Source organism: Copadichromis virginalis, linkage group LG12 (genome assembly GCF_057382275.1).
Source record: "Copadichromis virginalis isolate Kocher_CV1m ecotype Utaka linkage group LG12, C_Virginalis_male_GT1.1, whole genome shotgun sequence".
In the NCBI taxonomy this organism is placed as follows: Eukaryota; Metazoa; Chordata; class Actinopteri; order Cichliformes; family Cichlidae; genus Copadichromis; species Copadichromis virginalis.
The window spans coordinates 540,595-556,346 of NC_140629.1; the positions used below are offsets into that span (position 1 = coordinate 540,595).

At 39.8% G+C, this 15,752-nt stretch overlaps 1 pseudogene across 1 annotated transcript; it reads right to left on the reverse strand.

The window, feature by feature from the left end:
• Positions 1–955: 955 nt before the first annotated feature.
• On the reverse strand, positions 956–15,040 carry LOC146696165 (glutathione hydrolase 5 proenzyme-like; annotated as a pseudogene). The gene is made up of 10 exons (XR_014923164.1): positions 14,813–15,040; positions 14,631–14,738; positions 8,369–8,739; positions 7,994–8,140; positions 7,729–7,859; positions 6,676–6,851; positions 6,418–6,509; positions 3,152–3,258; positions 2,872–2,982; positions 956–2,785 (listed from the first exon to the last, which is right to left on the reverse strand). The product of XR_014923164.1 is annotated as a glutathione hydrolase 5 proenzyme-like (transcript).
• Positions 15,041–15,752: the final 712 nt, after the last annotated feature.

The window sequence follows — 15,752 nt, forward strand, 5'->3', positions numbered from 1 at the left end:
GAGATAAATTCCATCAAGTCTGAATTGTGCGCTACACTGGACACTCGCATATTAGAGATTTCTACCACCATAAGAGGCGAGATATCATCCTTGAACCAGAGCATCCAGGCCTCAATTTCGGACATAAAAAGCGATGTGGCCAGGCATGATAACACTTTAACTGAACTGCAGGCCTGTGCCTCAAACCACTCTGACACCATCGCCACTCTCAAGGCCACTGTGGAGCGTTTGTCTACAGAGTTAAAGAAGTTAGATGAGAAATGTGAAGATCTTGAGGCACGCTCCAGGAGGAATAATGTAAGAATCGTGGGAATACCAGAGGGCACAGAGGGAGTTTGTTTCACAACTTTTGGCGGAGGCGCTACCTCTCCAGGAGAAGCTACTTATCGATCGAGCACAACGTGTATCGACGAGTGAATCGCCAACGTCCCAAACAAAGTGATCCTCCTCGGCCCATCATCTTGAGATTGCTCTACTACAGGGGTCGGCAAGCCTGGGCACACATGCCACGGCTGGGTTAACTGATAGCACGACCATAGCTGGACTGGCCAGCGGGCATTTATTTGCCTGGTGGGCCGATGTGATATTTAATTTTTATGGGCCGATGATTTTTTATTTTTTATTTTTTTGTAACGGTATAAACAATGAAAGGTGGTGGATTGGCCAGATGCTGGTCGATGTGTAAAAATAACTCAGGATATACAGGAGGAGGAGAGACCCAAGGCGGTGAACTGAACTTCAGGTAAGAAGTTATGAACTGCAGTCTATCTGGGTCAGATATAATCCAAGTTTAGATGTTGTTTATTTTCGTTGTGCTGACTTTTTACAGTCAGTTACAATCAGTAGCGGTTTTAGATAAGGAGCGACACGGGCAGTTGCCCGGGGCGGCATCGTGGTGGGGGGCGGCATCACGGGCATCGGCAAAAAAAAAAAAAAAAATTCTCGTACTCATGCTGCCCCGACGTCAGCCAGCGCATATTGGGAATGGTACAGGCACCGATCGGTTTTCTATCGCCCATTTGCTGGGAGTAAGGGCGCCCTTCGTTTGCGAGGTGCGCCTGCTGCTTGCGGCGCAGAGAGGAGAGGGCGGGGCGGCGGGGGATTTTCTGACCGGCTGGAGCAGCATCTAATAACCATCTCGCAAAGTAAAACAAAATAAAAACAAACCAACAAACACAAACACACCAGACATCATGATACAGATTTATAATTTGCGCCTGCTCGCTGCTGAAGTCAAAGTAAACTTTATTGTCATCTCCGCTACATACAGTCCAGTATATAGAGAGACGAGACGACAAGGCTCCAGTTACAGCAGTGCAAGTAAACAAACAATATATATAAGAAGAGTAAGAAAACAAATGTAGACTTTAGGACCAGGGGTAAAGGGATCAATAACAGTTTAAAATTTATAGTTTGATGATTTAAAGTCTCACACACAAGCCGTCGAAAGGGGAGGGGGGCCGGCTGCTTCCAAATAGAGCACATTTCATTTATAATGTTGTAAATCCAAGCCCATTATGTGTTCATGATTTGAATCCTGGGTTGTGTGAAATCTCAGAAATGCACCCTAGACAAAGTGAATCTGTGAACTAAGGTGTAGGTGTGTTAGATCATGTTGTGGTGATCCTTGGGTTGGGGGATGGGTGTTCATATTGGAGTGCAAAATTAAAACCAATGGAAGATGGACAAGAAAAGTTCAAAGCCATCAGGTCCTCAGTTTAGAAAAAAGAGAAAAGAAGAGGAGGAGAAACGAGCAAAAGATGCAGGTAAGCAGATGTGTCATTGAATAATGGCAGGTCATCCTGAAACAATCAGAATCAGAATACTTTATTAATCATAAACAGACAGGAGCTCAGACAGATACCGAGGTAAAAAGAAAACCTGCCTCACAAACTGCTTGTCAGATTAACTTTTACCCTGAGCACATCAGCAGAATTACCCACACTTTATAAGAGCAAAAACATAGCAGGATTAATGAAGCTCAAAATCTTAATATGAAAACTAAATATAAAAACATAATAATAAAAAACATTGGGTGGGGGCTGGGGGGTTAAACTACAAATCAATTGATAGATAACTTAGGTCTGCCCTAAAGTGTACCCTACTTTATCTCCCTTCTGGACTATCCAGTGGGCTAAAATCTACAAAGTAAACATGAATTTGATGAGACTTGAAAATATGAATTGTTTACTATAACCAAAGATTTCTGCAGTCAGTCTCAACCTGCTGGCCTGCTTTTTAGAAAGAATGCAGGTCAAAGAAACAGGCATGGGCTTCACATTTTGACCTGAAAGCTGTTTCCTTGTTTAGTCAATTCTATATGTATCAAAACCCAAAATAAACAAATATTTAGAAGGTCATATTGATTGTAAAAAAATTGAGGCGGAGATCAACAGCAATCCCTACTTTTTAAAAAAATTACATTTCTAGTTTTTACAGTGCTATCTCTGCACATTTTTGCATGAAATTTGTGATTTATCGTGATCGTTGCATTACATTTTCAATATTACAAACTTTTTAGACACATGAGCAAAGCATGAATGATCTATCAGTTAACAGACGAATATAGATTTACCAATGTTGTAGCTACAGCAGTGTCCATAACCTTAAGACCATGCTGTATAACTGACATCACTGACTCTTGGTCTCAGTAACCAGCAGCTTTGCCTTTTTTCCTTTCATCAGACCATGCAGAGATACAGCTGCCCGCCTTTTCCACAGCGTTAACTGTGTTGTAGAATTTTGCTATTTTATGTCCCAGAGCTTCAAGACCATCAACTACATCCTGCAGGGCAAAGAGGAGAGAGACTCAGATGGAACAAGAGAAGTAGAACTTATTAATTTATCATTTAAATACATTGAATAAATTACCTTTTCAAGCTTGGGTTCAGGTTTTACTTCACTTTTAGAGTCTACAAGAACAACAGGCGTAATAATTGCCTCCTTAAGGCTCTTTCCAAACCAAAGGTGGTTCATGAGCGCCTTGGAGAGAAAAAAAAATGAGATGAGAAAGTGATGATTACAGGATAAATTAGGGTGAAGAATCTTGTTACTATGATGCAAGCTTTAACAGCAAAGACCAGCATCAGTCCACATCAATTTATTTTATTTAATATGTAACGGCACCTTTGTGTGTACCATGCATACATACCGAGGCCACAGCCGGTGGAATCGTTTCAGAACCAGACCCTCCAATCACCAGCGTCTTCGACGGAGACTTCAGCACAGAAGGGGCCATATTGGAGGGAGGCCGCTCCCCTGAGAAATACAACAAAGACCTTGAATGACAAAACTAGAAAACAGAAATCAGTCTGTACACACATATCTGTGCATAAATTATTTACACAAATGTTTCATACACGAATCAGTGACTGTATTTTCATGCAGTATTTTCATACCTGAATTTTTTATACTCTACAACAGGGGTGTCAAACTCCCGGCCTCGAAGGCCAGTGTCCTGCAGGTTTTAGATAAGACTCTGGGAGAACACACCTGAATCAAATGATTAGTTCATTACCAGGCTTCTGGAGAACTCCAAGACATGTTGGCTGTATCCCAATTCAGGGTCTGCAGCCTTAAAGGCCGCATTTCAAGGCCGATTATGTTAAAGTGAATTGTTAAATGTTTGTCATTTTTATGCTTACCATCTCTACATTGTTTTAACTCTGTGATGAAAGAAATTCTTCTGTCCCCCCTCCCCAGATTCTCGAGGTTCTGGGTGGGGGCTGTAGTGTTTTATCACAGGCACATCCTTGTGAAGGTCTGTTTGATGTTGGTAAACTTCCTCCCCTTTGTATGGCTTCACTTTGTTATCTAGGGTGAACCATGAATTGGGTGTGGGGGAGACTACCCTCTTTATGACCAAGGATGTTGCTCCTGCTTTTATGCTTTTATGACCCTTTTTGGTCAGCAGGAGAACACACACATACAGTGCCTTGTCTTTGTAACCAAGGGGGGTTATGAGGGGAGGTGTTTGTAAACTATTGTTTATTGTGTGAACGTTTTCAATAAAAGGCAGCGAGAGGAGGCCATCATCGGGGTCACTCGTAAGGAGATTCGAAGTGCGTTTCTGAGATACCGACGAGGCCTCCCTTGCAAGTAAATCGATTGATCGCTGTTGCCTTGTTTTTCTTTCACGGGAATAAGTCCTGGATACAGCAGGGTCTGAGTTTAGACCCAACAGATTACGTCACAGCGACGCGACGAAGGCTGTCCCAATTCAAAGGCTGCTCGAAATGCTGCCCTCAAATGCGTCCTTCATTTCCCTGAATTTTAAGGATGTGGCAGTGTAGACTTCGTGGCCCAACATATCCCATAATGCATAGCATGGCGGTGGGTGTCGATAATTTTGCCAAAAAAAAAAAAAAAAAAAAACGGCGGATGGGGGCGCCCGAAGAGTAAACTTTAAGTAAGTACTGAATATTATGTCACTTATTTATGTGCAAATGTTTAATAACGAAGAACATTAAACATTACTGTTGGCCACATGTCGGCAAAGTTATGTGACATTAGTGACGTTTGTGCTAACTTGGTTTTAAAGCCTTTACTTTAAAATATACGCCGTTCAATAGCTGAGCTTAATCTTACAGAGAATGATCAAAGCTCATGTAGAAACAAACAAACAAATGAACAAAAAGGTTTCTCCTTCATTCCTGTCAAACAAAGCTGTATGAAACGTTTCCAGCTGTTAGTATCATGGTTGCTAGGCAACCTGGGCAGCGCGACGGAGGCTAGACCGTCCCATTTCACAAGCCTCGCACTTCCGGCCTCAGCGGTCTTTGATTACGCGGCCCTTGTGGACCGTTAAGGCTGCGTACTTTAAGGCTGCAGACCCTGAATTGGGATACAGCCGCTGAGGAGGTAATTTATCTGTGTTTGATCAAGGACACATGTAAAATCTGCAGGACACTGGCCCTCAAAGCCTGGAGTTCGACACCTGTGCTCTACAAACAAGTTTAGAATTGCATCCGCCCATGCTTATCAACAAATGATGAAAGTGCACACACAACAAGTGAGTTATCTCTACTGAATCTGTATCAAACTAAAGTGAAATGTCTTTCAAAGTGCAGCTATTACTGAGACTCTGTCAGTGTGTTAGATTAATGTTTGAATGATGCTATGTCCAAACTGAATTATACAGAACCTTGAACACACTTGAATCAATATTATAGATCTATATATAGATTCATCCATCGATTATCTTCAGCTTATCCTTCTCAGGGTTGCAGGGGTGGTGGAGCCAATCCTAGCTACCATAGGGCGAGAGGCAGGGTAAACCGAGGTCAGGTCGCTAGCCGGATGCAGCGCTAACACAGAGAGACACTCGCATTCACACCTATGGGCAATTTAGATTCACCAATTAGCCTAACCCTACTAACTGCATGTCTTTGGACTGTGGGAGGATGCTGCAGTACCCAGAGAGAACTCACACAAACATGGGGAGAACATGCAAGCTCCACACAAGTGGGATCAAACTCAGGGCCTTCTTGCTATAAGGCAGGGGTGTCAAACTCAAATACACAGTGGGCCAAAATTCAAAACTGGAACAAAGTCGCGGGCTAACATTAATATTTATTGAAATATATTTATTCCTCCAGATATAAGAATGAATCTTTTCTTATGGACTCAAACACGTTTTGCTGAAAAACTGAATATGGAACAAGCAAAGCTTAATACTAAACAATATATCTATTAGCTGTATAATACCAGTAGGCCAGCTCTAATAGTAATTTGGTATGGCTTTGCGGGCCAAATGTAATTAGGCTCCGGGCCAAATTTGGCCCGCGGGCCAGAGTTTGACACCTATGCTATAAGGCAACACCGTGCCAGTGTGCTGTCCTCTATATAATTTTAAATGAATATAAATATCCATATACCGTCAAATCACAATGGTACATTTATATCATAAGGTTAACCCACTTCAGTAGAGAGAAACCCCCAACAATAAGAAGAGCCCCTTATGAGCAAGTACTTGGTGACAGTGTGAAGGAAAAACTTCACACAACAACACGTTGACATGGAAACAGATTTTACTACAGCAGTAGTAAAACTGTGCCTGTTCTTGAACATTCAAACATTTTAGCAGGCTATGGTATTAAACAGAAAATGCAATTTTAGTCCAAATTCACATGATGTGTTTCAGTTTGGCAAAACATCGTGGAAATGATCAACAAGTTTAGTTTTTCCATGATCAACAAAATATGATGCGTCACAATGAATTATGAAATGCCATTTTCTCCTCTCATTTCCTCAATGGCACTATTTTGCCATTATTACAAATTACTTAAAGAAATATGTCCTGTCAGGAAAATAATTTCAGGAAAAAAATTTAACTCTTTGTGGTATTAGTTTTGAAATAATCCACCTTCCTCGTCTAATTACTTGTATTTCATAAAAAGCATCCTACTGATCTCTTACCAGGAGAGAAGCTATTAGCTCTACCACAGAAGTCAGACAGCTGGTTGTTGAGAATGATTCCAGTGCTTGGAGAGAGGACCCCGGAGCCGAATCTGTAAACAAAAAAACTAAATTAACTACAAAGCCAAGACACTCTTTGTAGTATAGAAATAGTCTAAAAATAAGTTCCTCCATAATCTCTTAAATCTTCAGTTTCAAGAAAGAAAAATATCTGATAGCTGGTTTCTAGCAGTGAAACAGAATGATGCAGGTACTGACTCGTCGTTGATGCTGCTGGTGACAGACACAGCAGATCCATCTTCAGCCAGCACAGATACATGTGTGGTGCCGATGCTGTCCAGATACAAGTTGATGCCAGGATCACGAGTCTTGTCGCTGCTGATCAAGCTTCGTTTGCTGTCTGCAAAGCTATCCTGTGTCAGTTTCTTTGCCATCTGTGTGAAATACAGAGAATTAATAAAATGAATTAATAAAACTAAATAAATATGCACATTACAGAAAATACATTGCTGTCAAGAAATTTATAAAATTGGAGCCAAATGTTAACAGAATTTTGATCATTGATCCATCACTGATGTAAGATGAATGAATGAATGAATACTAGAGGTTATAATATTGGTTAGTGATCAAGCTCAACATATGACTGCCAAAGATAGAGTCTCTGAAATTCAGTCATCTGTGTGAACTACAGAGTATCTGAAAACATCACATTACACAAAATTATACTTATATTTAAATACTAAGATAATAATAACAATAATATATACATACTAAATTAAAGACAAATATTAAGCCAATTTAGGTTTATGTGCTTTTAAAACTTGTATTTATATGTATATGTTTTAAAAGCTACATCACTGCTCAGAATGATGCTGAAATGAAAATGCTGAGACTCAAAGAAATTCTTACAGCACTCTACTGGTTTTCTACACCCTTAGTGCTTCTATAAGAACTTTAATTGTAAGTAGCAGCCAGGTACTGATAATCAAATGCCCCTGATTGATCATTAACAAAGGTGAACACTTCTGTAAAAGCACTTTGTTAACACAAAGTCACAATCTCAACCCAACAAATTAACCTAAAGTCCAACTGTGCAAAACTCAGAGATATTACAAAAAAACCTCAACTCATTATCAGTGTGCATAAACTGACTGTGGTGGGGTGTAGTTTGTGGATGAGCTGCAGGCAAGGGGCGGTTTGTTTTGTGTTTTGTGATGTGGTATTGTTACTTTTAATTGTTTAGTCACTTAAATAGAATCATTCTTTATGCAACAAAGCAGGTGCAAATCTGTAGGATTTTGAGATACTTACTTCATCTGAGCTGAAGTTTGGATCGCTGATATTTGTCTTTAATTCATTGGCAAATTTTAAAGCTTCAATATAACGGTGATAAAACAAAATCTTTTCATCAGTCGTCTTAGGTTCTGATTCCATTTTGTATCCTAAAAATATTTTTAAAAAAATTATTTTTTGGATTGAAAACATCAATTCTTAGTGTATCACATTTGTAAAGATTGATAAGGATCATTTTCCTATATGAATCAAACTCTACATGCTAGAAGCAACAATCAGGAACCTTTCATGATGTTGAGGATGAGGCTGAGGATGGCTCCTCCTGCAGGGGGCGGAGGGAAGTACAGCTTATACTCTCCCAAAGAAATATTCCACGCATCAGTCACTTTAGCTTCATACAATTCCAAGTCCTCCAGTGTGAGGTTTCCTCCTGAGCAAGAACAGTGAAACAAATGATTCTGCTGAGTACAAATGAACACAATGAATTTCATAATCAAGACTTTGAATGGATCGAGACAGATCACAGTGTAGCCTGTGAGGGATCATGTTACAGTTTTCCAAAACCAATAGATTTTTGTAATTTGTAATTAGAACATTGTGCCTGGCAGACATAGAAAACGGTCAGAAAGAGAGCAGGATGAAACCCGTCTGATAATACCTGCATTCTGTATGTCACTGATTAAATTCTTTGCTATTGTTCCGTTGTAAAACACATCTGGTCCCTCGTTTGCGATCATCTCCAAAGTGTCAGCCAGTTTCTCAAATTTCACAGTATCACCGGTCTTAAGCAGGTTCCCATTCATTGTTTGCTCTTTGTATTTTTGAAATCACATTGTGGGTGTATTTCATACCGTAGTGACGTGTTACCAATGCGTGGGATGTGTTGACCTTGGTAGTAAGGAATAGGGAATCCTTCTCTGGCTAATTTGATGGTCGGCTGAAAGAGGTCGGCCCACGGCAACTTCCCATAAAGCCGGTGTGCCGCTTCATAACCTCGAATTTCCCCAGGAACCCCAATCCATTTGCTACCTGGTTAGATAGATAATGGATAGTCAGTGCTGGAAAGTCCCACATACATTTGCTCGTGTTTTGAGTAAACTGTAAGGTCCTGACCTTTAATGATCTGAGATGATGTCTGTTATAATTTGGTGCTTTGTAAATACTCTATTCTATTCTGCTCCATTTCAGAGGGAAATGTGTGTGTTTGTAACTGATTATGTTAGAGATAACATTTTGCATCTTACAGTTATTTTAAGTTTATTTCACTATATTTACACTATTTCTGGCTCAAAGAAGCATTTAGCATATCTTATATTTACTTTTCTTACTGTTTATGCAGCCTGTGTGCAGGAGTGTAGCACAGAACTCTGGGCCCCATAAATAAATAGTGTCTGTAGCCCCCTTTCTTTCCTTGATTCATCTTTCTCACACATATTCTAATGTCTAATTTCTTTATTTTTTAATGTCTGCCACAAGTGAACTGCTCCAACTACTCCCAGTTCTTATTGCTGTCCATCCCATACTCAAATGCTGTCAAAAGACGCTTCTTAACAGAGACTATGCTGATTCTACATATGGATCCACAGCTTCCCTTCAAAGTCAACACACTATAGACAATCAGGGAGTAATGCATGAAGGTCATTTGTACTCTGCTGACAGGAACATATGGGACAGGGACATGTGCATCCACAGCAGCCTGTGTCTCTGGCCCCACTTTAGCATCTCACAACATTTCCAGCTTCACCTCCACAGACAGATAATCTGCCAGGGAACGAGTGGAGATTAGCCAAATTAGAAACAATGACTGATAAAGATGGACTTGTGAGGAGAGTTAAGATTTGTCCTGGGGAGGAATTTACATTAATTGAAGACCAGAAAATGGGAAAGATGGGACAGCATTCTGGCAAGCTGTCTATTGTTGAACAGCCCATTCAGTAACTGATCTTGCTCTTAGAAGCTGTTTAATGCGACGATTATATCTATATCTGGCCACAACCAGGCTCTACCACAGGTCTACTGGGTCTACCTTTTTTTTCCCTGTTAGTCAGCATGTTATCCTCAGTAGCCTTTTTTCCTTTATTGATTTTATTGACAGCTTTTTGTCTACATGAGGTGCAGGAACAGTCTGCAGAACAAGGGAAATCATACTTCTTACTCCTCTCAAAGGGAACAAGGTGGGATTTTACATCTTTTAGAAGCTTCTCAAATGTGATCATCAGCAGAGATCTCATTCCATCTGATTTAACTGATTTATTTATTCCATATCACTGGTTTATTTCCCAATTCTCTCACCACCCAAAGAGATTGAGCTGTAAGAGAAATCAGTCTGTTAAACTACAAAAAAAATCTGTGAAAAGAAAATGTTTTTGTTCTTCTGCTTCTTTTATCTGGAAATACAACCTAATCCTGGTCCAGATTGCAAATGCTTGAGTACTCCTTGTGATTTTAAAGCTTGAACGGGTCTTGGTATCACTCATTTAAATGTCAGAAGTCTTCTTCCCAAACTTGATTTCATGAAAATTTGGATGAAAGAGTTATATACTGATATTCTTACATTATCAGCAAAGTGGCTTACAAAATCGGTTACTGACAAAGACATTGCAATAACGCGCTATAATCTTTTCTGTTGCGACCGCACCAGAAAGGGTGGCGGTGTTGCAATTTACGTAAAAAACAAATTCCATGTTACTGTCCAATCATCAGTATCTGTTTGTAAACAGTTTGAACTTCTTGCCCTCAAGCTCTAACTTTTGAAGGGCTATTTTATTACCATTGTGGGCTGTTATAGACCCCCCTCAGCTAGTAGTGAGGCTTTAGTTTCACTTAGTGAAAAACGATCTACTTTAGATTTTAATGAAATTGTGCTGGCTGGAGATTTCAACTGGGACTGGTTGTCTTAGGGTTAGGGTTAATTAATCTAAACTCGCTTTGTGAAACCGAAAACCCAGAGTTTTCGTTAACTCAGGGTATACTTACTCAGAGTTTGCACTAAACCGGCTTCCTGAAATAGGGCCCAGGGCTCGTCGGGGGAGCTACTTAGGAGAATGTTGGAGCTCCCACTGGCGTGGGATCATTGAGTTATCGTACCAAGTTAGTGTGTGTCAGTATATGTCAGTGCTGTTCGTATATACCTGCCGAGGGTTAGTGTTGACGGCTGCTTCTATGGTTTCCCTGCAGAAGGAAGAGTGGTCCAGAAAGGCAGCACGCACGGGGTGTGCGGAAACACAACAGCAGGGAGCACGAACACAGACGTCGGAGGGAAGCATGCACACGGGGTTCAAGGGAGCAACGGGGAGTTATTGTGTTTACAGCTTTTCACTGTAAATAAAGAGCACTGTTTGCATCGCAGAGTCTGCGTTTTGGGTCCTCCTTTCCCCACATCCCCACGGTCTGCCAGCCAGACCATGACATCAGCTCTCCAGTCTACTCAAAAAAAGGGATGCCAGAAAAACCAAATCTGAAGCGGACTGGCTGATTTTTAGACAGCTCAGAAACCGTTCAACTTCCTTAATTTAAAAGGCCAAATCAGAATTCTATCTTTCAAAAACTACTAAACATCTGAACGATCCTAAGAAATTCTGGAAAATAATAAAATCTTCTTATGGAGACATAACTACAAATGAGATGCCAGCCTTTGTCGTAAAAGACTCCTGCACCTTAATGGAGAAATGTGATATTCTAAACTGCTTTAATGAGCTTTTTCATTCTTCAGGATCTCTATTTGAATCTTTATATCCAGATTTAAAACAGCTTAATCAACAGGAGGCTCTCTCTGCAACCACTCAAACTGAATCTTTGGTCCAACCCTTCAGTTTTTCTCCACTAAATGTTTTTGAGGTCCACAGGGCTTTAAATCTGTTGGATCTAAATAAATCTGCAGGACCAGATCAACTTGATCCTTATTGTCTTAAGTTGGCTGCAGATTTTATAGCAGAACCACTAACTTACATTTTTAATCTTAGCCTCTCGAAAGTGAGATCCCTGTAATACAGAAATCTGCCTGTGTTCTCCCTTTGCTGAAAAGAGGTGATCCTTCAGATGTTAATAACTACAGGCCCATATCTAAATTGTGTGTTCTAGCAAAAGTTCTAGATTCAGAGTTTAGCTGTTCATTAGTGAACAACTGAAAGACTTTTTTGACAAAAATTCAGTTCTTTCCAACATCAGTCAGGATTCAGAAAACAACACAGCACACTAACTGCTGCTATTTAAGTGGTTAATGACATCATTGATTCAATGGACTGCAAACTTCCTCTTTTCTCCCAGTATCCAAGTATCCAAAGAAGTTCCACAGGGCTCCATATTAGAGCCATTGTTCTTTTCTCTTTACATAAACAACCTTTGTGATAATTTGTCAAATGCTGCATTTCATCTTTATGCAGATGATACAATTATCTATTGTTCATCTCCTTCACCAACCCTGCAATTTCTGCAGTCTGCCTTTGATGTTTTTCAGTCCCATTTAACCCAACTTAAGTTGGTGTTAAATCGATAGAAATACAAGTTCGTGTTATCCTCAAATGGCAAAGAGTTGTTAGCTACATCTCCTAAGATTACAACAATTCAAGGAACTGAAATTGAAATGGTCACATCTTACAAGTATCTAGGGATCATTATAGATCAGAATTTGTCATTTAAAACTCAAATTCAAAGGCTTGTGTCGAAGTTAAAACTAAAACTAAGTTTCTTTTTTAGAAATCAATCCTGTTTCTCCCTCCAAATGAGAAAACACTTGATTCATGCAACTTCTTTACCTTTAATGGATTTTGGTGACCTGCTTTTTATTTTTTAATGCACCTGCTCACTACCTAACGAGGTTGGATACTGTGTACCATTGTGCTTTACTTTTTATTACTGGTTATGGAAATTGTGTACATCATTGTTCTTTGTATGCTGCTGCTAAATGTCCATCTTTCCATATTTGTAGACTCTCCCATTGGTTGATGTTTATCTATAAACCTCTCCTTGGGCTGGTTCCATCTTATTTATGTGTTTATATGTGTAAAAACCACAACCAATACAGCCTTCATTCGCACAATATCATACAATTGATTGGCCCAAAAATCAGAACAGAATTGGAGAAAAAGGCTTTTAATTACGCTGCCCCTGCTTCCTGGAATAATCTGCAGGAGGAACTGAAATGATCAGAATTGGTTACCTTGGGGGAGTTTAAGTCTGTCTTAAAGGAACGAGAGAATAACTCTTTTACTCAGTGTCATTGTATTTAATGTCGCTCTTAATTAGATCTGTTATTGTATATTTCTCACGTTTGTACAGGATATTGTATTTTTTTAAATGTTATATACTTATGTGGTACGTCTATTTTGACTTTTGTTGCCATGATGCCATGGCTCTCTTGGAAATGAAATTTTTAATCTCAATGAGATTTTTTACCTGGATAAAATAAAGGACTAATACTGTATGAAGACCTTATGTGTGGACATTCTCTGCAGACTCGATTAGAGTCTATTAGAGTTGGCTGTACCACAGTCACCTTTCATTATTCTCTGGGCTGCAATTGCTTATTAATCCTTTTTTGTCTTTTAACAAATGCATTTAATAAAGGCATTTTAATATTGGAAATTCCCCTAGGTGGCGGTGTTGCATTTTAAACATAAACATGTTGAATGGGCCAAAGCTCATTCAACAAGGACTGAGGCAAAGTGGAAAACTGTTCTAATGTCAGACAAATCAAATTTTTTTTTAGAAAATGTGGATCCTGCATTCTGGGCTAAAGAGTAAAGGGCTTTAACGTTGTTAAGTGCTGCTGTTTTTGCAGCTTGTTATCAACACTCAATTCAAAACCTCTGAAGGTATGTAATTATTTTACTGCCTATAGAATTGGCTGCTTGCACATCTGGCAATGCACCAGTGCTGAAAGGTGTACACAGGCAACTTGTGCTCCCATCGAGTTGACATCTATTTCAGCAAGACCACGCTAAACCGCATGCTGCATCTATTACAATAGCATGGCTTCACAGAAGAAGTACCTGGGTGTTAAAATGGCCTGCCTGCAGTTCAAACCTTTGACCAAGAAAAAACACATCGAGTGCATCATGAAATGACATATATGACAAAAAGGACCCAGGACTGTGGAGCAGCTATCCTTTGGCAAACAAAAATGTGGGTTTTTTGACCCAGTATTTGAATTTCTCTGGTCTTGTTATATATTTCTTTGAAGAGGTATAAGATCATTTAGGTTTTTGTTGCTGACTTTATTATTATTATTTTTTTCCAATAATTATTATTTTCAATAATTAAATAAGAATAGTTGTGCACTCTTTAGTGTATTAGAGTCTTGACTTTAATTCAGTAGATGAGGTTAGAGGTGAGGAGGAGGATGACATTTTAACAAGACACCAATCATGCTGTCTCTTTCCTCCGCTTCTTTGATGACAAGAACCCTCTCAGGTGATAAAACAAAGGTATGATCCTTCATATCTTGAGTTTGACTTGCAGATTAAGGTGCAGAATTTAAAATATATCTCTACAGATAACTGACTACACCTTTAAAACCTTTGTGTTACATCTTGTGTATCATTTAGAGAAAGACCTGTTAAGACCAGTTTGGAGAAAAACCTGACTACTTCAATCTCTCTGGTTGTTTCTGAAACTAAGGAGCATGTATTTCATGGTGTTTATGCTAGATTATTCTGATAGTGTCATATATGACACCGACTCATTGTCTTTAATATCTGCTGACAGCCAAACCCTCTGTAGTGGTTTGCTTTATCTTTTTTCTTTTCTTTTTATAGTATCCCAGTTTTGCTTTTTTGAGGAAAGCTGAATGAGGAATGACTCACAGTGTGCATTAGCAGTGACCTGTACAGAATAAATTAGCTGTGTCATAAAGGTGAGTCCAAGAGCAGATTAGACTAAAACCTTATAAATATTAGCATTATGCCAGATAAACAGCCCACCGTGCGGCCACTCCACGGTCCACTCTGTGGTGTTAGGACACGACTTAAGCAGGTCAGAGGTCACGTTGCTGGGGACAGTCTCTCTGGAGGTGATGATTTTCACTTTACCTTTGAAAAGATGACATATTACTACATTAATCCACAGCAGAGCTGAGCAAAGAGTAGCGAGGGTGTCTTGTTACCGGAGCTGTCCATCACAGTGAATATGACCCCGCCTCCAATCCCCATGCACTGTGGGTTCATGATGGAGGTGCACAGCAGCGCAGCAATGGCAGCATCTACTGCAGAGCCATTTTTCCGAAGAATGTCCCTGAAAGAGTTCATCGTTATCACTTTAGTGTTATTGTTATCATGTGTGCACAATTAATTTAATTTTAATCTTCATCAAAATTGTAATGTCCCACAATTAAATTGTCATGACAGAACAAAAAGAACATGCATACTCTCTGTCATATGGACCTGCATGAATAAACTTTCTGAATCCTTTATCATCCGCAACTGAAAATAGTTGTGGATGATTACTATACCTTTCTAATCTGACGTTGTTGTCCCTGGCTCTCTTTCTCTCTCTCTCCCTCCTGCTCTGTTCCTGTGCTACTGCCAGTGTAACTACCCTCCCCCCTCATCCCAGCGCAAAGCTCAAATGCGGAATGAAGCAAAAAAAAAAGTGCAAGAGGGAGAGAGGGTGAGAGAAAGAAAAAGGTGGCCATGTCATTATGTCATTAGTTTTTCTTCTTTTATACCCTTTCTTGCCAGTCACGCTGTGGAGTACTTGGACTCGTGTGATGGAGCATTGTCCTGCATGAAAATCATGTTTTTCTTGAAGGATGCAGACTTCTTCCTGTACCACTGCTTGAAGAAGGTGTCTTCCAGAAACTGGCAGTAGGACTGGGAGGCTCGCGATAAGGAGCCGGCTTGCGTCGTTCACGTCAAAGACCCGGCTCTAAGAGCCATTTCGTTCACAACTGACACATCACTAAGGCACACACAAATTCTTTTTACACATACAAATCCTGATTTACAAGTACAAAATATTTATGACCACAATTTGAGCCCATATGTTCGCAGTTCTTGGAGATTTTTTAGCGTTTGCATTTGGATCAGTGCATAATCGTATGTGTA